Source organism: Dermacentor silvarum, chromosome 1 (genome assembly GCF_013339745.2).
Source record: "Dermacentor silvarum isolate Dsil-2018 chromosome 1, BIME_Dsil_1.4, whole genome shotgun sequence".
Classification (NCBI taxonomy): domain Eukaryota; kingdom Metazoa; phylum Arthropoda; class Arachnida; order Ixodida; family Ixodidae; genus Dermacentor; species Dermacentor silvarum.
This window is the reverse complement of record NC_051154.1, coordinates 61,961,291-61,988,599: the sequence shown is the minus strand read 5'-3', so window position 1 is coordinate 61,988,599 and position 27,309 is coordinate 61,961,291. Positions and strand designations below refer to the sequence as shown.

Below are 27,309 nucleotides of genomic sequence, written 5' to 3'. Positions count from 1 at the left end.
GAAATTGCTGACATTCATTCCTAAAATGATTCTGAATGAAGAAGACCCAATACGAAGAAAGAAAAGAATTGTAGTGTTTAACGAACCCAAAGCAACTCAAGGGCTATGAGACATCGTGTAGTGGTCTGCTTAGGATTAATTTTGACCACCAAAATCTTGTGCGCTAGAACGGGCCTACGGGTAGGAAACTTTTGAGATGGCTTCCCATCGTCACTTTTCTAACGTGTTATCATGCGCTCTTTGGGAGGATGAAGGTGCGGTGGCGAAAAAGAGTTGCGTGCTAGACTGCACTGTAAATTATCCAACACGAAAGAGTTTGCGCGAATTCATTAAAGAGAGGTCACAGCACTCGGATCTAACTGAAAGGCGCATGCCTCGGACGAATTTGCGCCTACATCTTAACATGTAAGGTTCGTAGAACTCTCAAAAATATTTCTGCCATCACTTTTTCTGGCTGCTCGTACGTATCTTTAATGTGATATCTTTATTGTAGTGTCGTGCCTAGGCACCGGGCTAACCGCCCTCTTGCCTATTTGTTTATATTATATCTGTTAGCATATCTTATATCTGTTATATCAATTTTACGAAATACATCTATTTACTCACATTTAGTATATTTTTGTAATGTTTCTTGAGTTTCATTGAAAAAAAAATTCTTGAATAATTTATTTTTGACATCTTCGAAACTTTCTAGAACTTTTGCATCTATACCGCCGAACCATCGCGCAAATGTAGTCGGTTTTTTCTTATGCGCAACATGGAAAGTGCACGACGTTGAATAATTAGAAAAGCCAGAGAAAGTGAAGGACTGTGCACTGGTTCTTCTTCCTAAATGGTCACGTATGCACTGTAAGTAAGGCACTGCCTAAGCGCATCGTTGGTTTTGTCATACAAGAACGGAAGCAAAAGTGCATCGAAGCACATTTTGAGCAGCGACCTTGCCATAGCGCGTAGAAACGTGCGAGGTCCGCTGAGGTACGAGAGAGCAAGAATGGTTGCGCAGCAGAGCTATTATGCTCAAGTGAAGGCTTCAGCAGTGAGCAGGTTCCACTGAACCTAGACGCCCACGAAGAGCCCCGTCCGAAAGCTCAATGACGGTTAAAAATACGATAAACTGGTTAACAAGTTCTAGTCGTTACAACAACAAGAACATTAACAAGCGGGTGGGGGGATGCCGTTTCAGCAACGACCAGCCAAGTCATTCTTTAGCTTTTGCGAGAAAACGTTCGTAGTCGCTGCTCCGAAAGGTAACATATACCCCGCATAATGGTAGCCGAATATGCAGCCGTTTTATTGATGAGCGCATTCTAAACATGTCATTGCCGCGTCCTGCAACTATACGGTGCCGCAGATTTAGCTCTACCAGCTGCGGGAAATTTTCTTATTAAATGAAGAAAAATCTGAATATATGCATCTTTACGGCCGGCTATCCCAAACTTTCTAACACCACTCAGGAATGAAAAAAAAAAGCCGAAAGCAAGCTGAAATAAACAAATAAGAAATAACAAAATAATAAAACAAACAGTGCACACACTGTAATATAATTCACAAAGACATTTATTTTTAATCGCGTGGGTTTCCATGCGGCACATTAATTAAATAAATGCGTGCAGTCCTTCGCGAAGAAACTGCGTAAGTGCCCTGTGGAGATTATCGTCCATAATTAACTGTTTGTAGTCACAGAAGTTGTGTCATCATGGGCACCAGCACCAGGAGCACGGCCTAGTTATTTGGTGCAGCCACTAGATCACAATGGGAGAATCCCACACAACACTTAGCAAATATAAGTGACATCTAAACTTGCACATAAACTTAATAAGTGGAATGCCAACAGAGAACTGGCACTCAGAGGCAGTCTATGAAATTATTGTCCGCTATGAAGTCGCGAAGGACGCTGGCGTCACGTCTCTGCTTATCAGGGCAGGATTACTGTCCTGTTATCAATAAGTATAATTCGTCTAGGTGTGTCGGCTGGAAATGGCCATCTAACGAGATAGAATTTTTACTGCGCAGTAGGGAGGTGTTGAGTCTTGTTGCTTGTTTTTGGCCAGGCAGAGACTAAATTTCTTTTCGCAGACAATGCACGCTCTATTCAAAGGGATCTGGCCGTCATTTACACCGTGACGTCATCTGTGTGCTGTCACCAAAGAAGACAGAAACCCGAGGAAATTGTCGAAACGCGAGGGGAGTACTCCCTGTAATCTGGGTGTGTGCGCCTTTTAAAATCCTGGGTGCTCGTTTTAAAATCGAAATTACGGATGCTCCTTTCTCGCGCGACACCAGAAGCAGCGCTTCGTGCTTTGCCCACAGCGGTGTGCCAAATGTATGTAAATCTCAATGGCCGAAATCATCCAGCCAGCTCCATTAACGACTCATGCCAATGTCGAGTTTCATGCGTTTTAAGTAGCAGAGTGTCTAGATTAGTGTCCCGTGTTGCAGTGGCATTGGAAGTGGGGGGCGAAATGGGAGCGACCGTCCTTCTACAGCGATTTTCCTTGCAGACACTTGCCCGGAGATGCGCAGTGGTGGCGAGAGACCGTTGCCCGCTTCCTCTACCCCTCAACTTCTTCGGAAGGCAGTTGGTGGGGTGCTTGGCCGGAAACTCGATCACCGACCTCGTGTTAGATGGTTTCTAGACAGGCTTCAGATATTGTGCATGATGTTTGTTCCCAGCAACCATAGGTTGGCGCTTTCTGCGTGTTTATTTGTCTTCCAAATGACGAAAAAGCGCTCCTTATAGACGACAAAAGCGCGACGCATCTATATCAATATCAGGAAGTCACATTTCGTGGACGCGTATTTGAGTGTCACACACGAAGCGTTACAACAAATTTATGTGCAGCTGCACCGGTTTCCCAGTTAAAACTATGCATGTGCAATTTCATGGTGATAACCTCCTAAGACCCCTTGTACAATACATTGCACATTGCCTACAACTTTAAAAAATTTCACTCAGAAGTGATGACGCAAAATATTCATTCTGGGTATGAAGTACGGTGCAGGTGTAACTACGTGTAAAGAAGAGGGTTTACTCATATTATTGTCATACGCTTTCCAGAAATTTTACACTAAGTTTATCTAGACCTCTCTGGATAAAGTGGAAGCTTGGGCGAGTTGGTGATTCAATATGGACATCTCTGCACAGCGCAAAAGACGAGGACTGAAGGAGGAACACAACATAGGCGCCTGTGAAGTCGATATAGACCTCTCTGTCGTCCCAGATGGCCGAAAGCAACCTTGATGTGTGTTTCGAAATCACTGAGATTGCGTGAAAATACCGGACGCGGCAGCAACATGGAAATGTACTACACGTAGTTACATCTTCATTTTTGCGTTTAAGCAATGAAATGCAGTTCTTATCAGCGCAAACATGACGAGATGATGGAGATTGCTATTTTTTTCACGGACATGGAGACGCAGCTTTTGGCATCTAACCATGGCATTTAAATTTTAAACTTTGTCTTTCAAATTCATAACATAAAAGTGAACAAAAACAACCTTGAAGAGCGATTACGTCTCATAGTTGTGTTCGGGTCTCAAGAGGATAATGCACGCTGTGTTGAAACACTACAGCGTTATTGAAAATAGGATGACAGCGGCAGCAACTGTTGTGCAATCCCGGTGAAAATGCATCGTTTCCTTCAACAGCAAAAAAAAAAAAAAAAAAAAAAACCACTTTATAGTCGTGTACAACTTTACAAGACAGCGGCATTTGCTCTCTCATAGGCGGATGCATACGAGCCTCCACCAATGGGCGCGCACTAAAGACTTGCGTCATGAGCCGGACGGCCGGTGTCCCCGCCGACGAAGAACATGGCAGCCCGCGCTTCAAGCCGGGGCGAGTCGCGTCAGCGGGACTATTTCTTTAGTCGCGGAGGAAATCGGCTGCTGCGCTTCGGTCATCTGGGCGGGGCCTCTCCTGTCTTCTTAAGTTGTACCCGACTATAGTGAGGCGCACGTTGGCGCCTTTTCCGATTTGTTCCGAACGTATAGCATATATTTTACCACGGGATGACAGAATGATGAAGGTGGTACATGGGATGGAGCCGGCACACACTAACCGTGTTGGATAAGGAAATGTTGGGAGGTTCCAGCGGCACTTGGTGATATTACGTGACAAAACAAAACGCGTAAGCAGTCCTTGTTGTTGCTCGTTGAGACGCACTTTGCGCGTTTTGGCCTATCACAATACATTCGTTTAGCGCATAAGTTATTCAAAGAAACGACAATAGTTGCCTTTCCTAATTATTTTTTTTCGGTTTGTGTGCTCTTTTTTTCTGCTGCAAAGTACGCCTGTGAAACGTATTTCATGATGATATGGAAATAAGTATTCAGTGGAGTGTAGGCTTATATCAAAAGGGAAATTTTACATACTGAAAAAAAATTGTCCTGTGAAGCTTCATACAGCGGGGCTCGCACATGAATTTGCTCCTTAGTGCGTCATTCTGACCACAAAAAGGAAGTTAGGTTGTGTGTCGCGACAAGCGTTGTTTCTACGAGACTCAAATGCGGTGCAAACATCTTAAGTCGCTCCATGTCACATCATAATCGGAATTCCTACACTTTCTCTATGACTGCACTCTTCAGAATGCACAGATATGAGTCGCTCTTTGGACTTCTCTGCGTAAGATGGCGGTCACTATAACAACGCTGGATCGCGTCCATTAAGATAAAATATTTAGTGGGCAAATTTGCCAAAAAACAGGTGCGCTGATGTTTTTACGCATTGGCTTTTTTGTATTACCGGCGGATGTTTTTCCGTGTTTTTGGGTTTAAAACAGAAAGTAGAAAGGCCGTTCACCATTACACTAAGAATGCGAACTGTTCGACATGACCACGAAAGTGAAAACGTTAACACCAGCACTTACTTACAGCTGATATTAAAGCGAAGATTTGTTTGCCTCGCTCACCACGGTTTTGCGTCCGTCAGTATCAGTGTCTCGCATGATATATTTCTGGATATATAGATATTAGCGCCGGCCTATATAAGTAATGCATGACGACCGACAAAGCAGTGTGACTGCATACCTGCACAATCAAATAATTTACGAAGGCACAAAGCCTGTACATATAATGTCACCTCATAGTTATATTTCTAAAAAAAAAGAGAGAGTGCAACTTTGTTGGGAGAAAGGTGGAAAGGTTGGCCTGAGGGACGTGCCTCTTGCCTGCTCCTCCTGGCTGGGGAAGGAGTTTTGGGGAGCAACAGAGACAGGGCGTGAAGAGGAAGGAGGCTGGTGGTATGGTGGAGTTGATGATGAGAACTGTACGGTATACTGTTTCTGTGAAATGTGTACGTGTACGGTTCACAGTATATGCACCTTCGCAGGTAGGGTTTGAGGCGACTGCAGCGTATCCAGAATGTCCTCTCTAGTGTGCACAATTTTCGCAGCTGTTCGCGGCACTGGCATATACCTAAATGAGAGAGCAGCAGCTGTAAGGCGTCGATTATTTGCCGGAGCGTGGCCTTGATGGTAGAATCTGATGATGATGTCTTGGCGCACTGCCGTCGCTCGTGCTGACATTCCCAGGTCCGTGTCCGCGGCGGCAAGCGTGGTCATGCATTCGAGTTGGGGTCTGCGTGCTTCGTTTGACGCCATGTCTTGACAAGCTCAACCAATGCCGATTCAACCACAGTGCCGATTTAACCACCTCCTGCTGAGCCTGCGCAATTGAAGCCAGGGAGCTCTTGTTTGGGCCTACAGCTGCCCTCGTAGACGACGTGACCGCCTCCTCCGGTGGTGCGCTGACACTGCCGCCTCACTGCCTGACAAACTGGTGTTGCTCATTCGGGCGCATATTTTCACCTCATTTTTCTGTTTGAAAGAATCCTTGGAGTTTACCTCATGTAGTCCATCGCAATTCGAGCATTTAAATTCTTTCGCTGTGCATAAAAATATGTCATGGCTGCTTGCACGGCGGAAGCATGTCGTCTGGCCTGTGAAGACAGCTATGACACGGTGTAGCTAAGCACTTGCGACATTGCGGTGGTTGGAGCACATAAGGACACAAAAGGTTGGTCACGTAGCCCACCTTGACGTGATCAACTAGAGTGTCTACCTCGAAAAGAGCTTGACGCTCGTCAAGAGGCTAAATCGATGAAAATTGATGACCTTCACAGCTGAAGTCTTTGACCATCTTCGTCCCTGATGTCAACGACAACATCGGACATGACACCTGCGCTATTGCGACCACAGTGCACGATGAATGAGCGGAATCCTATGTGCCTAGTATGCGCACGGCTTTCACTTTATCCAGGGTGGCCCAAGTCGCTATTTTCACCGTAACAATGCTTTCTTTTGTTGAACCGTACTTCGATTATTCCTTTAGGAGCCTACATTACCAAGATAGGTGTTGATAATCTGGCTGTGTATGGAATTTAGATTCTTAGAGACGTGGAGGCGCCCCTCGACGTCTAGGCAATCGTGTAAGTCGGAGTAGGCGGTCTCGTGGGGCCTTGCTCAGTCACGTCTTTAGTTGTCCTGTGGTATTTTCTCTTCAGTCGTTTGCCGTCTACGGCGGTGTAGTCATTGTTGGAGTCCATGGGATCGCTGTTCGCATACGCCTCCATGTAGACAATGTGAACCTTAAACTACAGCACTGGGGCCCAACTGCGAAGAAACATGCTGGACGAAAGAGGCTGCGTACCGTCAGTCACTGCCTCAAATGGCTTCCCGTCCAAGGAGGAGGAGGGGGAGGAAAGAAGGAGGAAAGGCAGGGAGGTCAACCAGACGCACGTCTTATTAGGCCTCCGCTGTAACAAAACTATCAGAGCAAGGCAAGGAGTTGTTCCCTAGTGTCCTGGCGCAACCCACAGTTGTTATTGTTGTTGTTGCTTTTGTGTGGTCATCGTCGTCGTCGTGAGTGTTTTTGGCGCATATTGACAGTGCAGGATTGCCCATGAATCGGGTGGTTAAAGAAACGGACAACGAGGGGGAACACTTTGGAAATTGCCATCTACAAGTAAACATTCTAGTGCGCAGGAAAATGCAGGAACAAAAAAATATCTACACAAAACGCCGAACTAAATAAGAAAAATAAGAACCAGATCGCTCGTAGTTGTGCTGCGTATTGGGTGTTGAGGGAGGGTTAGCGTCTTTCGACGTTCTAAAGCTTCAAAATAACCAGCGTATTTGGAAGCGTGTGATCATCAATTGGATTCAGTAAGATATTTTCACACTGCTTAGCCATCATTTCTGTTGCTGAATCCACAGAGGCTCTGAGAAACAGAATTACAGGGACAGATAAATGTAGACCAGGTCTGCTTAGCTTAGCTTTCAATAATATTCTCACTGTCACAGAGAAGCGCCTACTCGAAAAAATAAATGATCTATTGTCTTTGCGGCGCTATAGAATAAGCGCAGACTCGTGATGGACACTTGAAGAAGCTGCGGTCGCTCACTTCATTTCGTCTTACTCGCCTCAAGAGAAGACGAAGTACGCACGGACCTCTTACGGAATAGCGCATGATACTGAACGGTTTTAATTTTCATAATCTGGGCTGGCCCATGCTTTAGCAAATGTGACGTGGCACCAAATTCATCGGTCTATATACAGCACGAAATTTTGACCAACAAAGTGGTGCCAGTGGTGCAAGAATGTGGACGCGGGAATAGCCATCGCCGTACTTCAATGGTAGAGCATCGCACGTGTAATGTAGAGTGTGTGGATTCTGATCCCACCGGTGGCAAGTTGTTTGTCGCCCACTTTTATTTATGTTTAGCTTAACATCTCTAAATTTCATTTAAAACAACCATTCCCCTAAGCTTTATTTGGCTTCATTATCTGTTGACTTCATATGGTTTTGACTAACAGAAATTGGGACCCTCGGTTCCCCCTTTCTCGTTCATTTGGCCTACCATATTCTTGGGCTGCGGGGTAATGTGTCACTTGGTATGTGGGACAAGCATGTGTGACTTGGTATGGGCCAATTCTTAGCCAATCTCACAATTACAATCTGAAAAAGACACTGGTATATTTACCACGCACGCACACACACAACCCCCCCCCCCCCCCCCCCCAACACACACACCGTGTGTACCGCGTATACATGGCATGCTGAGATACAGTCACAAGAAAGGCAGCGAGGATGCAGCAAATTGAGTTTACGATTTAACAGTACACCTATGCTACATGCTGTTACAGAGTATGACCTCATGGAATAGCCATTTGACGCCTTTTTAGATTATCATTTGATCTAAGTTTCCTAGTAACGACAGAAAGGTTGTTAATAACGACAGAATAGGCTGTTAATAAAAGCTACATTGGTTGAACGACGTTAGTCAAGGGCTGTTCAGAAAACTTGCATATGGCGATATTGGAGTAGGTAGAACGGTTGTCTGCGGATAAAGCCGATTCTTTCCGGCGCAAGTGTGTTTACCCTTCTGTAGGCGCATATTGACTGCTACAAAGGCTGGAGAGATGATTTAAGCGAGAGCGGTATGTTTTTACATGCACCTCGTAAGGTGCAGGGCACTTCTATGGAAGCAATTAGTACAAGAGTTGCCGCCGTGTTCGCCCCTACGCTCAGCATCGCCCAACGCTCGCGGGCTTCCGTGTATATTTACATATGGCCTTTGCATGACCTCTTCGTGTGAGTTTACGCGACAACTCGCGTGTATCAACAAACTAAGAGCAGAGTGATATAACGGTTCTCTTGTACCATGGCTGAGCCAAACAATATATCGACGCAGTCGAAGAGCACCCCGCTGCAGCATTTGCTCTCCAAACAAACGCACACAAAACAGAGGAAAACTTTATTTTTCCGCGCCGTAACTTTCCATTTTGTTTTCGAAGGACGCACCTCTCGTGCAGCACAAGAAAAATTTCTCGATCAACGGTGCTGCGTGACCGAGCGGAGCTGCGCACAGCCAGCGCTTTACGAGCGGGCAAGATCTTGGACCTCAATGCGAGGAGGCGTGCGCATAAGAAACATGCGCGACGCAAGACGTCCGAGCGGCGTCGCCTGTGATGCCTCATTTACGCATGTGTGGCGTTTTTTCGCTCGGCAGACGGCTCCTTCTGGTGGAGCCAACTCTTACATTTTAAGTGAATATTTCTATTTCTCTCGCAATGCTAACGCCAGGCGAAACGGGTCCTGGACGCCTTTCACTTAGAGCAAACAGTGTGTAGTTAATGTTAACACTACATTTTCAACGTTGAGGCGGTAATCATGTGCTTGGTGATGCAATCTCGTTCAAGAACTTGTCGGCATGTGTACCTGTAGCCTTTGATTGCTCGTAGGTGTTAGACCGGTGGTGCTGCGGATTGGGGGTTGAGGGAGGGTTGGGGCCTTTCGCTGTTCTAAAGCTTCAAAATAACCAGAATTTTGGAAGCGTGTGATCCCTGCAGGTGCGTTAATCGAACGCTCATAAAATAATATAAATTTTGCCGCCTAATGGCTGTCTTGCTGTTTCGTGATCGTATATATCCTGTGCAACATTGTGCCTGTTCCAGAAAAGAGGCCTTGCATAAATCCAGAAAAAAATTTTATTGTTTAAATTAAGATTGGTGAGGCGCATTGATCCCCATTACAATATCGATTCATACTGTTCAACGTACAGATTTAATATGTGGCATCGAGTATTTCTCACAGAGAGCTAAAAGCGTCTGCGCGAATCTGCGTCAGGTACATGCTCATGTACCGAGTACTATCAGGATAAATTCAAATGCGAACACTTAAGAAGCTACTCCAATGCGTTGTTCGGTTTCCAGGTTCACCTGCATTTATAACAGTGGCTTAATTCAGACTTTAGAACGTACGTGTGGTACTACTCCGTGCTTACAAACCGCGCTATACCGAGCAATTACAGGTCGCACTCTCATGCAATTACGCGTAACAGGCGTTCTGATCAGTTATGTCCTGTCCTGTTCGTGTTTCAATTTATGCTGATGGTACGTGCAGAAGAAAACTGGCATAAGAGGATGTGCTCAAGTTTCCGGTAAAGAAAGCGACTTGGCTGAAGTGCCATGGTGCCACACTGCGTTATTTACATCTGCTCACCTGTATTTAATATCCTTAATGTATTCATTGCCAGAGGAGATCAAGCTTCCGTGGAATCCCTTAGCTCGAAAGCAACCTGCTTTTACTTGCAGCCTAGCTTACTGCAGCGTAGCTTACAGCCTAGATTACAGTCCACGAACACTTCGGGGAAGTCATGCTCGGTAAAGAAGGCTCATTCCACGAAACTGTTCTATCGCTTATGCCGAAGGGAACTGCCACCACCGATGGCCTGCTGATGTATGCGTCCGCCTGTAGCTAGCTATACGAGCGCTATGAGGGCGAAAAATTTGAAGCTAGATGAAGTGCTTTCTGTATAGGAGGCTTCGTCGGCCTGGTCGATTTGAATCCCCCCACAAGTGGACGAAGACAGACGAACGACCGGTCGTCAGGCGGACGGAACCTCGGCGGTTTCAGGTGATTAGGGAGAAATTTACGGCGCCTAAGACTCCGTGTTGCGCCCTGGCGGAAGTTGCGACAGTCGCGTCCCCGACCCTCCGTGCGCTCATGGAGCTCTGACCCAACCGAGCTGTCTGGGAACATCTCGGCTTCTCAGTGCACCATTCGGCTTTGTGCGTTTTTGCGCCCGCGTGCGTTCTGTCCTTGATCCGGTGAAAGAAAAACACGGCGCCTCGTAGCGGGTCGAGCCCACACACAGGCAGCCGTATTGTCTTAGCTGGAGACACCCGGCCGCCTCTTCCTGTTCCTCGGCGAGGCCTGTCAGGCGGCGGCTTCTCCCTTGGCGGCCATTACTGTCAAGGGCTGCCTCGGCGAGGGCCGGCCGCGGAGGGCATCGGCCAGCTATTCTCAGTGTTCGTGCGGACAAAGCACGCCAACAACGGGCTTCCGCTGTGCCCTGCAGTCGAAGCCAATCGAATGCGAAAATATCGGCGCCGTCTAAGCGTTTTGCATGCGTCGCGCTTGCACCGGAGATGTCGGCCGCATGAAAGGATTTCTCGCTTCCCGAGAGCACGACAGTACTGAGCGCGCAGAGATGAAACTGAGATATAAGAGAGCTCGTGCTTGTGCACTTGGGGCACTCAGGACACGTCTTTTTCTTGAAAAGCTGCGCATTACAACTTACAAGCATATAGCACACTTAAATTGATACTTTAGCTGCGCTTTACCTGAATATTTTCTTCGATCGTTGCCAAAGAACAGAATGCCTGTCGTTCGCAACTGCTGCAAATAATTCTTATTCTCAAAGTATTTTTGGTGTTTCTCGACAGCTTGAGGTTTTCCTCGTTTTTGTAGAGTACATTTGGCAAAGTTCTACAAACACCACCACAAAAGCATAGAAGCTACTCCTGATGTTACTGTCTCGCGTGCGTACCTTCACAGCAACTGTTATTTTATACGCTAGTTCCGCAACTCCGTGGATTTGGTCTGTTACTTCAAGTGGGACCGCTCTTGTGCTACCCCTATTATGCTGCTGCAATTGTCTCCGTGAATTCGCAAATTCCCGAGTTTGCTAGCCTGAGCATGCGCATCCGCGAGGCTTCGGCACGACCGCGGGCGTTCTGCTGTATGGCCGCCACATTCAAGTGCTCAATGGTGCATCACCTGTTACAGATTGTCTCGTCAATAAAGTAACTGGTTACATGTAATTGGTCACCGAAAAAAAGTTAATTGAATTACAGTGAGTGTTACCGAGTAAAATAGTAGTTGATCAATTACGAAAGTACTATGAAATGTAATTCATTCCAAGTAAATATTTGCAGGCATTTAGTTACGTACAAGTCTGACCTGCAGTAGCATCCAAGGCGATTAGCCAGGCTAACATCTAGCTTATCATTAAAGTTTGTACCTGTCTCTCTCTTTCCGTGGGCGTTTCTGCGCTTGCCTTATGGTTGAAAAAATGCAACCTATAGAGCAGTTTTAGCTGCAGTATTGCATGCTCCACACTGTCTTGAGAACATCCACATGCATTACTTTCATTTCTAATATTTGTTTATAACTTAGCGCTAAGAAAGTAAATACAAACTTACGTGGTTTGCTTTTAATTTCTCGATTGATGCACCTAACTAAAAGGCTGTTGTCGACAACTCGTCGACAACAGTGAGAACGAGTTTAAGTTACGCATGTTGAAGGTATAGTTATCGAAAATCAAGAATAGATGAATACACAAGAACATAAAAGCACACACAAGTGCTGCAGGCCGAAAAATGTCGAAATATTCGTTCGGAAACCAAGAAACATAGGCCTTTGACCAAAACCCCTGCAATATATACTGCCATTTGATTTTTAAAGCTGGTATGTTTTGCCCGAACACTCCTATTTCTTGAAAGACTAACAGACGAAAAAAGGGCAGAAAACGAGGCCGGTTCATGTGATTATATATTTGAAATGATAAAATTACCGGTTCAAGACTGCAAAAGTTACTTGCATCACAAGAAGGTAAGGCTGATCAAGATATAATAGGGTGTTGGACATTTTACCATTTTCAGAAATATATTTGGCAGGAGAGTTTCCTTAACTTCGCATGTGTGCGCAATTCAGTTTAAGTGAGTACCGATAGACTTTTCTTGCTGCATTATTGCAAGTTGATGCGGCAGAGCAAGCTCATATTTTTACGTTGAAAGTTGAGAGAGGAAGTGGGTATTGCTGGCTCCTATCAAACACCAGAAAGAAAAGTTAGCAAGATACCTTTTGGATGCTTATCACATAAAAGAGAGAGGAACAAATTGCATTAGCGATACGCCTGTTTTTCTGTTTGACAACGAGATGCAACTTTTAAAAACGTCACTGTAATCGCTCTAGATGACACTGACGCACGCATGCGCATTTGTTGATTCTCCCTGCTCTGCTGTAAGAATAAAACCGTTGAAGTTCAGCGCTCGACCTATCGTTTCCTACTTTTCCGTTTAAGTCATTGTTTCCTGTTAACGCAACAATGTATTCCTCAGAAGAAATGAAGACTTGCGAACTCTTTTGGAAATTATTGACAAGCACCCATGTCGACAAACATACGATTTCCCAAACAAACAGCCCTCCTCACTGTCGTGGCGAAGGGCAGCGTCCCATAGTACTCGGGCATCGTATTTTTTCCATAAGCTCTACCAAATTCGTCGCACATGTGTAACAAGTTTCCATTTATATGCAACAACAACATATATGCACATATACAACAAGTTTCCATTCACGTTCACTTCAGCGTGGTACTGTAAACTTGTTCTGTCAGAAGCAGCTGAAAACGTAGCCATGGGTATTAGGGATTCATTCCGTGGGCAGTTGACACCACCCATTTGGTGCCTCAAAAACAAAATCTATAACGGTTTAGGTACGTGCGTCCATGTACCTTCGCAGGCGGTGACGCAGCATTCTAAACGCGGCGTGCACCCAGTGCAAGTGCTATGGGAGAAAGGGACGCCTATACGGTCCGTGCCAGAGCGTTCGTTGTTCTGCGAGCAGTGTCGAAACAGCGGGCTCGCCCCCGTCCACGGAGGTTACGTGCAGGCGGTGGGAAGCAGCTCGCGAAAAGCAGGGCTCATCGCTCGAAGCGGCTACAGATCGGTGCGGCTTGGTGCGCCCCATTCGGTTTGCATCGCGGCGCCAGCGAGACGATCCTGGCGCGACGAGAGGCGCGGCACGCAGTGGCGACGGCGTGCCGGGCCCCGCGTGGAGGCGCGCTTGTTTATGAGGCCCCGCTGTCAGCCGTGCGGCCGCGGGTATTGAGTTACCCTGAAGCAACGGAGCCTAAAGGTTACTTCTCTAGTTATTGTTTGCGTCGTCGTAGAAACTGGCTGGCACGCGCGAAATCGGAGGCACCCCCTCCCGTTCGAGGGCGGCTCTCGATCGCCGAACGGGCGGAGTGTGCAACGCAGAACTTTGGTTTTTGCCCACCGGTCGAGCAGTGCTGCCAGCGTTCACTCATTCAATTGACGATCTGTTGATGGACGCGGCGCAGCGTTGCAGACGGTGTTTTGATCCCGCATGAAATAGTTTCATGATAATGGGACTCATGCTGTACAGCATGAGTCCCATTATCATGAAACTATTTCATTGTCTCTGCACAGAGATTTCTCTGCACAGAGAAATTTCTTTGAGGCTTGAAGCACTCTGCAGGCTTGTCTCGATTCATTAAATAAAAAAAGACATTGCCTCTGCAAATGTTTTCGATTGTTTCTGTGCTACTGCGCAAACGGGTCACAGTGGGGCACAAGTCGCGGGTGCATTGAGCCGTTGCCGGTTACTGGTACGATGAATAAGCGAACGAGCGCCTTACACAAAAGAACAAGAAGCTGCTTGCAGAGGCAAAGCAGGAAAAAAAATAGAAGTGAGCTGGAGGTACGTCTGGTCGACAAAAGGAAAAATATGTGCAAGAAGGGATGACAACATTCCCGTTTTGCATTGCTAATCTGGACGATCTTATTAAAATGACGCCCGTGGAACTCACGCTAACAAGACAGGCACTGTCCGAGAAGCACTTTTTCATGATCGTTTACAACGAAGCTTATGGTTACTATGACTTGGATAGACTTGAGAAAAATTTTACTTACAGAAACGGCACTCATAGCCGGGCGCCTTAATGTAAGGAGCATGCCAAATAAACTAGACGATTTGAGTGTTTTAATTGAATTTACATGAGTGAAATTCATATTACTTGTGTTACTGAGAACGCTGGTTGACAGCTTGTGATCATATTCCTTTTTTTTTCGTGTTATCATTCAGAGCACCTGCTTAAGGCAAAAGAAAAGGGGTGGCGGAGTTGCAGTATATGCGAAAGATTCTAATTTCTACTCGGTTAATGAAGAATGTTCGGTAATGTGTGAAGAAGTGGAATGTTTAATTTTGCGCGTGGGGAAAACGAGAACATCAGTAATTTACAGACCGTCAAACGGAAATAAGAGTAAGTTCTGTGCTTTTCTGGGGCACTTAGTCCAACATGAACACCGGGAAGTGAAGGATCTATTATCATGGGTTATGTGAACATTAGTTCCAAAGATTTGTTCCCACTCGAGAGGAATAATTTCCTAAATTCCAATGCTTAGAAAAATTACACTGATTTGCCCACTAGACTAACAGCAACTTCGAGCACTTTAATAGACGTATGGCCTATCAAATTTATGTGACGGTGACATCAGAGCCGCTGTCTTGATTGCTGATGTAAGCGATAAACTGCCTATATTTTGTGTTACAAAAACGATCTTCCAGAAAGATAAAGCCGGCCGTCAAGCCCGCTTTCATCGTAAAATAAGCGATCACATGTTACAACATCTTAAATACTTGCTGTCAAGTGAAGATTGGCAAGATTTACTTATATCACGAAACTGAAGTACGGTGTACGGGATGTTGTGGCTCGCTTGCTTGAAAACTATTTAAGTAATCGGCAACGGTTCGTGCGAATTCAGGACGTTTCGTCTAGCGTTTTAGAGCTTCAGCAAGGCTCCATATTAAGTCCGTTATTATTCGTAATTTATGTAAATTATATAGTTAATATACCTGATTCATCAGAATTGATAATGTACGCAGATGGCACTAATTTGTTTTTTAGCTCACATGACCTGAACAAATTACAGCACATTGTTAATCGGTACGCCATTTCACCAGCACGGTGAATAAGTTAGAGCCGAACCCAGCGAAAACAACATAAATTGTCTTCAGGTCACGCAATAGACATATAGACATTGAGCTAACCATGAACTATAACGCCAGGAAACAGCAGCATATATAAGAGACCTGAAGTTTCTGGGAGTGGCGTTTAATGAAGAATTAAGTTCGAAAAGACATAATAATCAATTGTGCACATATGTACCTAAAGATGTTGGAATTGTATATCGAATTGCCAGGTTGATTCCACTATGGTAGACGCAACAAATATAAAACTGCCTTTTTCGTCCGAAACTTTGTTACAGAGCTCTGGTGTGTACCGAGCTGCCACTGTACTGCAACCACCAAGGAAATTATGCAAATTTGAAGACAGACTCATTATTTCAAGATAATTATATGCTTCGTGCTGATCAAATTTTTCACAAGAAAGTATTACAGCGCAAATACGTATAATGAAAAACTATGCTCAAAATGAAGACGTTAGACAACACCGATATTCTATTTGGCAAAACTGTATGTGACAAATGAAGAACACGTGCGATCGAGTTGATCGCACTGTACACGCACTCAGTTTCTTTACGCTACACATTCCATCGGAGCAGATCTCGGTATTTTTATTGATTTTTCAAAGGCCTTTTATTCAGTAAACCATAAAATATTGTTAAAGAAATTGCATTGCTATGATAATCGTGCATACGCCTTATCACTTATTGACTCTTATTTATCCAACAGACAACAGGTCCTTCGGATAAGCAACTCTATTTCCGGGGTGAAACCTTTGCTGTGTGGAGTGCATTAGGGCAGTATTTTAGGCCTATTATTATTTAACGTCTATCTTAATGACATTGTAAATATTATTTGCGAAGCCAAATACATTATATATGCTGAGGATACCAGTATATTGTTTAGGGCATGATATTCACGAGCTTGTAAGAACTTGTAATCGCACAATGAAAACGCTAGAGAGATGGTCAGCAGCAAATGCGATGCACATTAACGAAAATAAAACAAAAGCTGTTATATTCCGACCAAAAAATAAAATTATTAAACCTCATCAAGACACAGTACTGAGTACTCACACTATTGAAATATTTGACCATCTTAAGTGCCTGGGCACAATTTTTGCCGTGAATATGAGCTGGGATTGCCATGTAATATATGTTCTGCAAAAATTAGCTCAGATGACAGGTGTAATTGGTCGGCTTCGATACTTACTTCCAAAAGGAATCAAGGTTCTGCTCTATCACTCGCTCTTTAGCTATCATTTAAATTATTGCCAACTAGTATGGGGTACAACGACGGTCACTAATCTTAATCAAACGTACTTGGTTCAAAAAATGTATTAGGCATAGTTTCAATGCGCATTTTGCGGCGTCTGCTAACGTTTTATTCTGCAGTTCAGGAATAGTTAAAATACACCAGACATACAATTATACGTTAAGCAGGAAATTCAAATTAGAAACTTGTAAGAACATAACAAATTGGCGCATTTTAGCCCACTTAAGAATTAGGCATTTAAATTATCGCCCGCGTCATGGAGAAAATTGGGAGGTACACACAGTACGATTAAACTCCGAAAAAGAGCGCTTGTCTTACACTCTTCCCTCCCTACTAAATCAATATGACCTCAACACTTTTGACTTGTTTAATTGTTCATATGCAGAATATGCGCTTGTTACATACAGGGATGTATAATTCTGAGATTTCGACTACTCAGCACTTGTTTTTATTACGCAGCTTGTCTCAGTATCAAATCGATACTCTCGTATCTAATTGTTTCATTTGATTGTATGTAGCTGTTTGTAACTAAGTTGATTTCCATGCTGTTTTTTCTTGTATACAGTGTATTTATCCTAGATATTTGTAACTGGATAGTATTCAAATTTTCATTTTTTCAAAGAAACTGTTTTCTATTTCCTTATTATGCAGATTGTAACAATTGCTTAAATTCTTCTGAAACTAAGTATTAGCTTTACATTTCCATTCCTTACTGTGTGCCCAATTGTACTACGCTGTCTGTTAAGTGTCGATTTTACTTTTATTTACGGTAGTGCTGTTACCACTCCGAAATTTTTCTGTGGGGCTGTGAACTAGTCAAGCTGTTTTGAAAAACATCTTTTTGTCACAGTCCTTCTTTCTGTATCTTGACAGAATGAAAATGCACTTGATTTTATTTTATTTGGGCTATTAAAGGGGAAGCTAACTTGACACAGACCGTTGAAAATTGCCGTCTTAGGAAACGATTACTGTATGTGCCTTTCGGCCAATCACACCATTTTCAGCTCATATTTTCCTTCGCGTTGGTGCTATTAACAGAGACGATGCTGCTGCTGCTGATGATGAAGACAATCATGATTATCACCATTATCATCCTCACCATCATAATTCTAATTTACGTCTACTGCAGGACAGATAGCACCAGTGATGTTTATTTAGTAAAGTCCCGGTCTACTGTGGCGCATTGTCTTCCGGAGAAGCCAAAGCAGCATATGGGATGTTAGCCTTGTCGTGCACTGCGGATCGTGCATATGCGTATGAGCCGCGGGGTTCGATATAGAACACTGTCTACTCACGCGCATTTAAGCGCAGAATTCGTTGATGTCGCGCCAGCGTCAAACGTTCTCTGGGCACAGTGGTTTGTGGCGTGCGATTCCTGCTGATCCCTGCAGCTGCGTCGCGCGGTGACGTCCGATCAGACGGCGTATAAGCTTGAGCGGGCTTCGCTCTCCGCTGCACTAAACGGGCAGCTGCTCGCGGATAGGAGCATTCAGACGAAAGCAGAGTTGTACAAAGGCCCGCAAGCCGTCGCATAAACAAGGGCGACACTGCAATAGAATCGAGGCGGCCGCAACATCCGAAGGAGTGGCGTTATGAATCACCGCGCGCGGGCGGAAGAGCGGTGGAGTTGCCGCGTCGGCACTGCGCGCGGGCCGACCGGCGCACGTGCATCGCTCTGGCCACCAGAGGCGGACAGGATACACGTGTGACAACAGCAGCGGCCCGGCCGCAACTCGACACCGGCCGGTTCCGCTTTCTCACCGCCGGATCGCTGAGCTTTTTTTTTTTTTTTTTCACGCCTGCTTGGCCAGACGCCCCCTCGGTTATTACGCGCAAATGCTGTCAGCGCGAGCGCGCTTTGAAGCGTCACTCGCTAACCGCGGCTTCTGACTATGCTTTAAATGGTTCACGAGGGTAAGAGAGATGCCAGTATATTGAGGGAACGGGAGTGTCGTTGGCGCGCGCTCTCCCTTTGGGGGTCCTCTATTCGTAGAAATTTCGGTTTCGCGAATTCATTCGATGAGTTAAGGCTGAGAGTTGAGCTATGTAGTTAAACTGGCGAACGCCCGGTGGCGGACGCATAGTGGCGCAGGACAAAAGGAGAGAGAAAAGAATTGTGCATCGCCAGCGATGTACCAACTATTGTGACAAGTGTGGCAAGTTGGGTGGGTTGGTAAAGTTGCATAATGAACAGCGCAAGAGCGTTGCGAGACTTTGTCCTGCCTTGTTTCTTCTGTAATTTAGTCTTTGCGCCATTCATTGTGCCCGCCAGCATCTACTCGAATATTTTTCAGTCTCGAGGTTTGCAAAATTCGAACGCTTTGTGTTTACAAACGCCGCAATTGTGCATTGTGCCGTAGTTTTTAGCTTTCTAAGACGTATTTCCGTGGGCGCGCGTTCGCTATGAATTTTCTTTGCACCACACCGCCAGTAGACAGGCATTATCCCATATTTTCCGATTAAGTATGTGTAAATGGATGCTGGCATCTATAGAAGGTGCGGGCAGGTCCCTTTCTGTAACGCGTCAAAGAAAATAGCGCTAAGACTACGTCCGAAGTACAAAAAGGAATAAAAAAAGAAAGGTGGGATCAATATATGTTAACTTCTGCAAGCCGAAGTTAGCTTGCATCGCAATATTGGAGTGTTATTCAGACGTCGTACGTTCATGAATGGGAGCAGTGGAGAGTTATCCGACGAAACTTTATGTTTGCAGGTTTCAACAAGCGCACGCTTTGCACGAGAAGAGAAGAGACATATACACGGGACAGGGGCTCTACAGAACAGCGCCTCTGTCAGTCTCTTTTTCGTCCTTGTGCAAAGTGCGTGCTTGTTTGAATGTACATGCACGAACAAACTAGCTCAATAAACGTTCTTTTGAGGCTTTATACGTTTTTGTGAGGGTGCTTGTACGTGCGAGCGTGTGCATGCGTGCTTTCGTGCTTGAACCTGCGTGTCTAAGCAAGGCTATGTGCAAAACAATTAGAAAATGGTTGTTGTCGGTGCAGATAATATTATAAAATAACCCTTAAATGCGTCGAAATCACATAGCTCATTTACCATTCTAAAGAGCGGCTTGGACGGTTTGCGGTACGCTCCAAGATGCGTTACCAACAAGCCCACATTGCAACCCTCGTGAACTAAAAAGCGGCTTCGAAAAGGGTTGTAGAAGTTACTTGCTGAACATTTCTCGCTTGTAGCTTTTAAGAAAGGTATAAAAATTATCCATCGTTCAATAACAAAGACGAAAGGAGGTAAGGTATTATTATTATTATTATTATTATTATTATTATTATTAGTATTATTATTATTATTATTATTATTATTATTATTATTATTATTATTATTATTATTATTATTATTATTATTATTATTATTTGGTTTGTACACATATAACACAAGGACACGAAGCAAATATGGAGGGAGTAAGCTGACAACTACCACCGAGAGGGGCACAACGCCTGCCTACTCTTTCAGGAGGAGGGAATAGAGGAAATTAAAATACGAGGAAAGAAAAGAGGAAATAAAGAAATGACGGAGACACAGACAGGACAAAACAAAATACAAGTAATGTAGATGCAGGCAATCAGTTACATACCTTACTTTTTCGTAGGAGAAGACTTAGACCAACAAACCTTAAAAAGCACAGCTTATAGAGCAGCAGCGTTGACGCATACGTTTCTCGTGGATCTGTCTGCGTCAGATCGTCGTCTCTGCCTTGTTGTTGTCATTGTTTGTTTGTTTTTGGCGGCGTGGCGCAGAACAATGATATAAATTGACGGCAACTTGCTCGATCATTGTCATATTGTCATTATTATTCTTATTTCAGCCGATTGAATGAACAGCTGTGTTGATTGTCGAACAATACTTGAACACTGAGAGTTCCAGTCCTTGCAGCAAGGCTTGGAATTTGCACCTTAACGTAGGCACACATACAAAGGTAGTTGACACTTGCTGTCGCACGCCTGCTTCCTTTCGTTTTTTTTTTTTTTATAGGGTTGCCTGCAGTATGTTTTTTTTTCTGTTTAGATGTAGAAACATGAGAAGGCTGGCTGTATCACAGCCGGCTATTCCAATATCTGAAATTCGTTACTCAAGCAACAACGAAAAAGGAATAGACAAGAGAAAAAGTACAGATGTACAAAAATGTACAAATGTACAGATGTACAGAAAGAAAGAAATCAATCAATCAATCAATCAATCAATCAAATCAAAGCTGTACAAATACGCCTTAAATACTGTTTTGTTATAGCTTAATTATGTCTCGCTTGCTCTGTAATTCTGTTGACGATGTTTTACTGTGTGACATTTCACTGTCGAGGGAGCTGTCGCGTCCAAAGCGTTCGGTTTGTTTCCTAGGACATATTCTAACACTATATTACTATAGTAGCACATTTCTTACCCTACATTTTTGTTTATGTATTCACATATGTATTCTAACTATTGTATAAGTCATAATTTTTTATTGTACTCTCCCCTCTTACACAATGCCTCTAGGGGCCTGTAAGATATCTTTAAATAAATAAAAAAAATATCAAAGAGCACTATACACATGCAAACACATGCGCGCAAAAAATGTCTCTACTTGCACGAGCACCGAAAGAAAAGTCTAGTAACTACACAGTAACTGCACAGTCGGCTCCCTGTGATCATCGCAGCTGCTTGTTAGAAATTTGCGTTTCATCACTTAAGCTTATTATAGAGAGCACGTTTCACAATGCGCCAGAGTAAAAACACTTACCGGCGTCTGAGCTCGCACGCTATTTATCGTGTTGAACAACCCGACCGTGTTTGTTATTGTGGGCATAAGCAGTTCGGCGATCCATAGCGTACGTGCGTGTTTTTTTCCGTGGTGCTTCTATACACTCATCGGTGCGTAAACACAACGCTTGAGGTTCTGGTGGACAGTGTGCGTGAAGTTAAGCTTAGACACAATTGCTAGAAGACAACACTTCAGAATGAGATTATCTATTTGTACGCGCAATTATGCTAGTAGCTTTTGCGAAGTGTTTATTCGCGTATGACTAACAAATAATCACGGAATCGCTGCTGGTTGAATTTTCGAACGTTTACCTTTCGGAAACGCTAAACGGCTAAATGAAGGAAAGAAGCTTTAAAATATTAAGGACTTGAGTGGCCTTGGATCACGGGCTACTGAAAACTGGAAATAATTTGTACAATCTGTAAACATAATGACGTTTAGTGCTAGAAATACAACACCAATGTAGATTTCAGGCAGGAAATGTGCCTCTCCGACTTGACATAAACATTAGGCACAAGATGTAACGACAAACTTTTCGCCGGCCCTTAGCCCAACAACATCAACGGAAGTAGTTCGTTTGAGTGCGAACTCAGTGCCGGAATAATGTAACATTCATATTCCAATGCTGTCCCTCTTTCCGCTTCCGTCAGTGGTATATGAGCGGCGCTCCTCCCTTGTTATGACCGGGATTGGGCGGCGGTGAGTGGTGGACGATAAGAAAGGAATATAATCGAGCGATAGGAATGCTTACATTATAACCTACCCAGACGCTGCTTTCTTAAGCTTTCATGGTTTGCGCCCGTGCATATTAGATTGTTTCTGACAATTTATTATCGCTGAGAACGTTGTTTTGTTGCACACAGATGGGAACACGCTGATGGTGAACTATAGCCTTCCCGGAACAAGAAATGTACGCACAATTCTTTCGCGCACCAGTGCAGTAAGTTCGCTGTACTGTGCACTTCAGGCTCATATTTGGTCGGGAGTGTTATTATCCAGGTCAACGCGCGGACACGTCGCCCCATAGTGCCAGTGGCCACCTGTACCCTTATATACCGTACTGTGGACGCTGCCCTGTTTGCGTGGATGGAAGTGCGCGAAAGCCGGGTTTTCGTTTAGCACAGCGTTCAGGAAATCTGCGGCGACGTGACAGCCGTGCGAGTCGTGGTATGTGCTGCGCTCACTGCGCTTCCAAATGCGTGCGTCATTCCCACAAAAACAACGCCAGTGTTGATGAGCCGTGCGTTCACTTCGCAGTATTGCCGCTGACTTCCCTTCCACGGCTTACAGGCGGTGCGAGCAACGGGCCGGATTTCACGTAACGGCATCAGCAAGTGCTATATACGTTCCGGCCGGGAACGCCATCGCGTATGGACGGCCATGAGAGCCAGTCACACGCCGTGTGATTTAAGGTAGTAACAGAAGTGACTCTGCGAAGCAGAAAACTGCAGTGTGTTTATGCGCACACGAATTGTGGTGGACGTTGCCCATGGAACACGCGGTACGCAATTCGAGTGGCTGTGCTACGTGCCGAGAGCATAAAGAGGACATTTTGAAAGAGGCCTCGCACTTGGAGATGGTCTGGAGGGCAATGACCGGATTGCCACTTATGCCTAAGTGGTTCGTACAGCGGGGTTGAAGTGCGGGCGCCAGCGCGTTACGACGTTGCCACTAGCGCAGGAGTGTACGAACTGTGTAACCACAGTGAAATAGGAAGTTGATGTAGGATGTCGGATTAATTTCGAGCTTCTGTGATGTGAATGGCCACAGTTACACGTTTGACATAGTACGACACATTTGACATAGTACGAGTACTCAAAATTAAACTGAACCTTTGACAACAGCAGTTAAAACGAAGCAAACAGGCAAAATTAGTGCCTTGTCACGAGCGTCTAGCAGTGCACTGATATATCAGTCTATATGGGTAGATTATTTAGTTGTCTTCTCAAAGCTATGCCAGTGGCCACGGTGAACGGCTTATCAAAGAGCTTCAGATCAACGCCAACTTGATGAGGCACTTTCATGTATTTTTATACATGTATTTTGCCTTTTACGGCATTCGCGTGAGGCTGCTGTTTCTTCTGATAGTATGCGACTTTCTGCTCAGCAGGAGGACACCTCCGATGCTGTAAGCCATTGGGTTGAATGTACATGCGCAGGCACTGGAAGAGCCAAACCAGGAAAGTTTTGCCGCGGATCTTCATATTCCGGTAGTGTAAATAAGGACTTTTTGTTTATTTTTTGTTGCTTATTTTGACATTCGTGGATGTCCATTCATAGCTTAGCATTTTAACCGCTTAATAGTGGAAACCCGTATACGAAAAAGAAGGAAACATTTAAACACGCAAAATTTTGATAAATGCTTATAATTTGGAGCTTTTCTGCAGCTGATTTGATAGTTATTGCGAAACTTCCGCAAAACCAAAAACTAACTAAATAATAAAAAAAAAACAAGGCTTGGTAGGAATAATGGCAAGTAGGTATACGTGTATGACCATGGAGCACAACTTGAGTCTCGTAATTCTCTGCAATATCTTCGAGAGTTTCAATCTATAACATGCAAGGAATGGCCATGTGTGCGTTTCTTCTGCTATCTCGCAGCCTCTTGTAGTGATGAGGGGGTAATAAATAATCCCTATCCCGGCCGACCCGCCGTGAGAGAGAGAAAAACGAAGGCGAGATAGAAAGAATAATGGTGCCCATATTTTCTCTCGGAGTTTCCTCGCCCGCGCAGAAAGCGCTGCGGAGGCTCAGATTTCGTCTCCTTTCACGGGCTGCCAGTTTCTCTACAGACGCGTTGAAAAGTGAGACACCAAGGACTTGGGCGTTGTAAGCGATCCGAGCCAAGAACAAGCACCTATGCTGAGCGCGAGGGCCGAGACGATTGCCCCGAGGCCTTGGCCCGTGAGTGGGCCTCGTTTCTCGTATACGATGTGGCGCCGTGCTCTTTCCTTCGTTCTTTCGCTGGTTTCATTCTGTGTAGTTGCTCCACGTTTTGCTCACGGCGAAAGTGCGCTATTTTCCGCATCTGCGCGTATTAGAACAGCAAGTTCAAACGCCGTACACACTGTCTTTTTCCTAGCCTACCAGTGATTGAAACATCATAACGTTGTACCTGTGCTACGGTGAGACGCTGTGCCCTCTGCAGCAATAGCGTGCTGTGCTGCTTAGGACAGTCGCGAGTTCTCAGTATATAGCGGACAGTCGCGAGTCGAGAGTTCTCAGTATATAGCGCTGAATTGCGAAGATCCCAGGCAGACGCCACTAGCTATCAACGATGCTTGCGCAGTGCAGTGACAGTGGGACTCTTCAACTTGTCGTGCCGGATCGACTATTCAGGATTATCCGATACGCTGCATACGCCAACGCTCATTGGCTGAAAGCACCACCCCGGACAGTCCTGGACATTCCAAAGCAACAAATGGAAGGGCCCCAGTCAAGTTTCTCCTCACTTTTCTGCCTGAGTGATAACAGATCACACCAAGCAGATTCCGGTTCCCTGATAAATACGACACATTGCGTAGAAAGCAGGAAAGTGTTGCCACGGATCTTCATTAACCAGTGGCGTGATTATTATAGTAAAGAGGTCATGAAGCAACGGGCAAGTACTGTCAAGCTTCATAATTAAGACAGCGGCAAAATACTGCAATGCAACACTTTGGCGAGGTCCCCGATATCGCGAAGTGCCAATATCGCTACCTTGCGAGCGACGCGGCGTGATTTCTTATGCACTGCTTTGGTGACGCGAAATTGTTGACTCAGCATGGGAAGACGATAGAGGATGTAACACGAAATATAACAATGTTGGTCACCAGAGTGCATCAGTGATTTTAGGGGCCATAGTTTCGGAATGCCATGGCCATCTCGGCTAATGGCCATAGTAACCGAACGCCACATGGACAAGCTAAAATGCATCGCAAAAGCATAGTTTGTTCAGCTGCACAACATCTTAAACGTCAAAGGTGTGACTGATCTATAGTGAAGAACAGAAAGCCCTTATGCATAGGCACTCGCCGTAAGTACCCCAAAGTTAACGGTGATACATGTCCACGCTTTAGCTTACCACGTATTACAAAGTATTACAAAGGAAATATGACTGACCAACACTCTATTCCTTTCCGGTGAAAAGTCGTTTCGCTCCTAAGCGTTAAAGATAAATTGTACACACTATAGTGGTCCGCAGAGCTAGCTCGACTGTTTTGGGTGACGACATGCCAACGAACTGAATGTTACGCGTGCGTCTATGCACCCTATGCGGCTCCCAATTGAAATTTAAATAGACTGCTAGTACATTTTCTATTGCGCAATTATAATTTTCACATTTTTTTTACGTTGTGCCTTTATGGCCGATATTATAGCGTTGTCATCACGTTGAACTTATATGCTTGTCACGCGTGAACCGTCGAAGCAACTGTTTGGCGCCTGCCATTGATTCGCGCATTTGTGACGATGGGACAAGAAGGATTTCTGGCATCAGTACTGCACTTGGCTGCGGAGTAAAAGGTCAAGCCCTTTCGAGGCACCGTCCCGGGCAGTCGTGCGCATCTCGGCGTTTCGTAGTCTTGGTCGCACGGGCGACGGCCGTGGCCGGCTGCGCCTCGAGCCAGCACCCCCCAGCATCCACACCACCAGGGGGAGCGGTACTACATCCGACTGGGCTTCGCGCTAAGCAAACAGCCGGTCGGCCGATGGGCAGCCTTCCAAACGCTGCGCATCACTCCGCCGACGGCGTGCCCGGCCGTGCATGCGGCGCTGCGCTGTGGCTATTGGCAGCGGGACCGCCTCGCTTTCTTCGGATCGCTTCTCAGCTATGTTGGTGCACCCCTCCGCGTGCTCAACGCACGCGAACTCCTCTCGGCGGCCGCCACGTGCTGCCGTCGAAACCGCGGGCTCTGCGCAACCCCCTCTCTTCCACCCACCTCTCCTTATTCTCGTATTTTTTTTTTTTTTTCTCACGAGGCATCGCAACGCCAGGGGCTGCCGGCGGGGAGGAAGCCGCGCGCTGGCCGCTTGTTTATGTTCTTTGGAGCGAGCAGCTTGGCCCCGCGCGTGCGCCGGGGTAGGAGCTCTTTTACGACGCTCGTCAGAAAAAATTAGGGCCGCGCTAAAATTGAAAGTGTAGCCGACGGACAGCCGGGACACGCCGTTGTAGGTGTTCGACATTAGGCATGGCACACTTGTGAGAACTGTCATCTGGCCACGGCTTTGGCTGCCGGCGGGGATAACTCTCAGCGCGCCGGGAAGCGCCCGCGAAGCGCTTACACGAGAGAACCGACTTTTGTCGCCACGTAGTATAGCCGCAATCGCAACCGCAACAAATTACAGGCGTTCGTCACTCTGGACAAGTAATTGTCGGTTGATTGTAGTCGCTCTCACACAGTTAAATAAAACTCCTGGCGATGGCGGTTAATGTCAACCCAGAGTGAACTGTATACAGATTTATCCACCGCGGTGCCTTAGTTGCCATGCTGTGCTGCTGAGCGCGATGTGGCGGATTCGATTCCCGACCACGGCCGCCGCAGTACTGTGGGGGCGGAATTCAAAAACGCTCGTGTACTGAGATTTTGGTAAACGCTGAAGAAGCCCAAGTGGTCATAATTAACTACGGCGTGTCTTATACTGAAATGGCATTTTTTTCCCACGTAAAACCTGTCATGTTCTGTCCTGGTCTGTTCTATTCTGTTATACAGGGGTTGCTGTGGAGAGGCTGAGGTAAAGAGTA

General features: G+C 45.5%; 1 protein-coding gene across 1 annotated transcript in view; it reads right to left on the bottom strand.

The window, feature by feature from the left end:
- LOC119464295 (forkhead box protein F1) overlaps positions 1 to 27,309 on the bottom strand; it is a 56,200-nt gene that overhangs the window by 5,082 nt on the left and 23,809 nt on the right. The gene's annotated exons all lie outside the window — the stretch shown is intronic.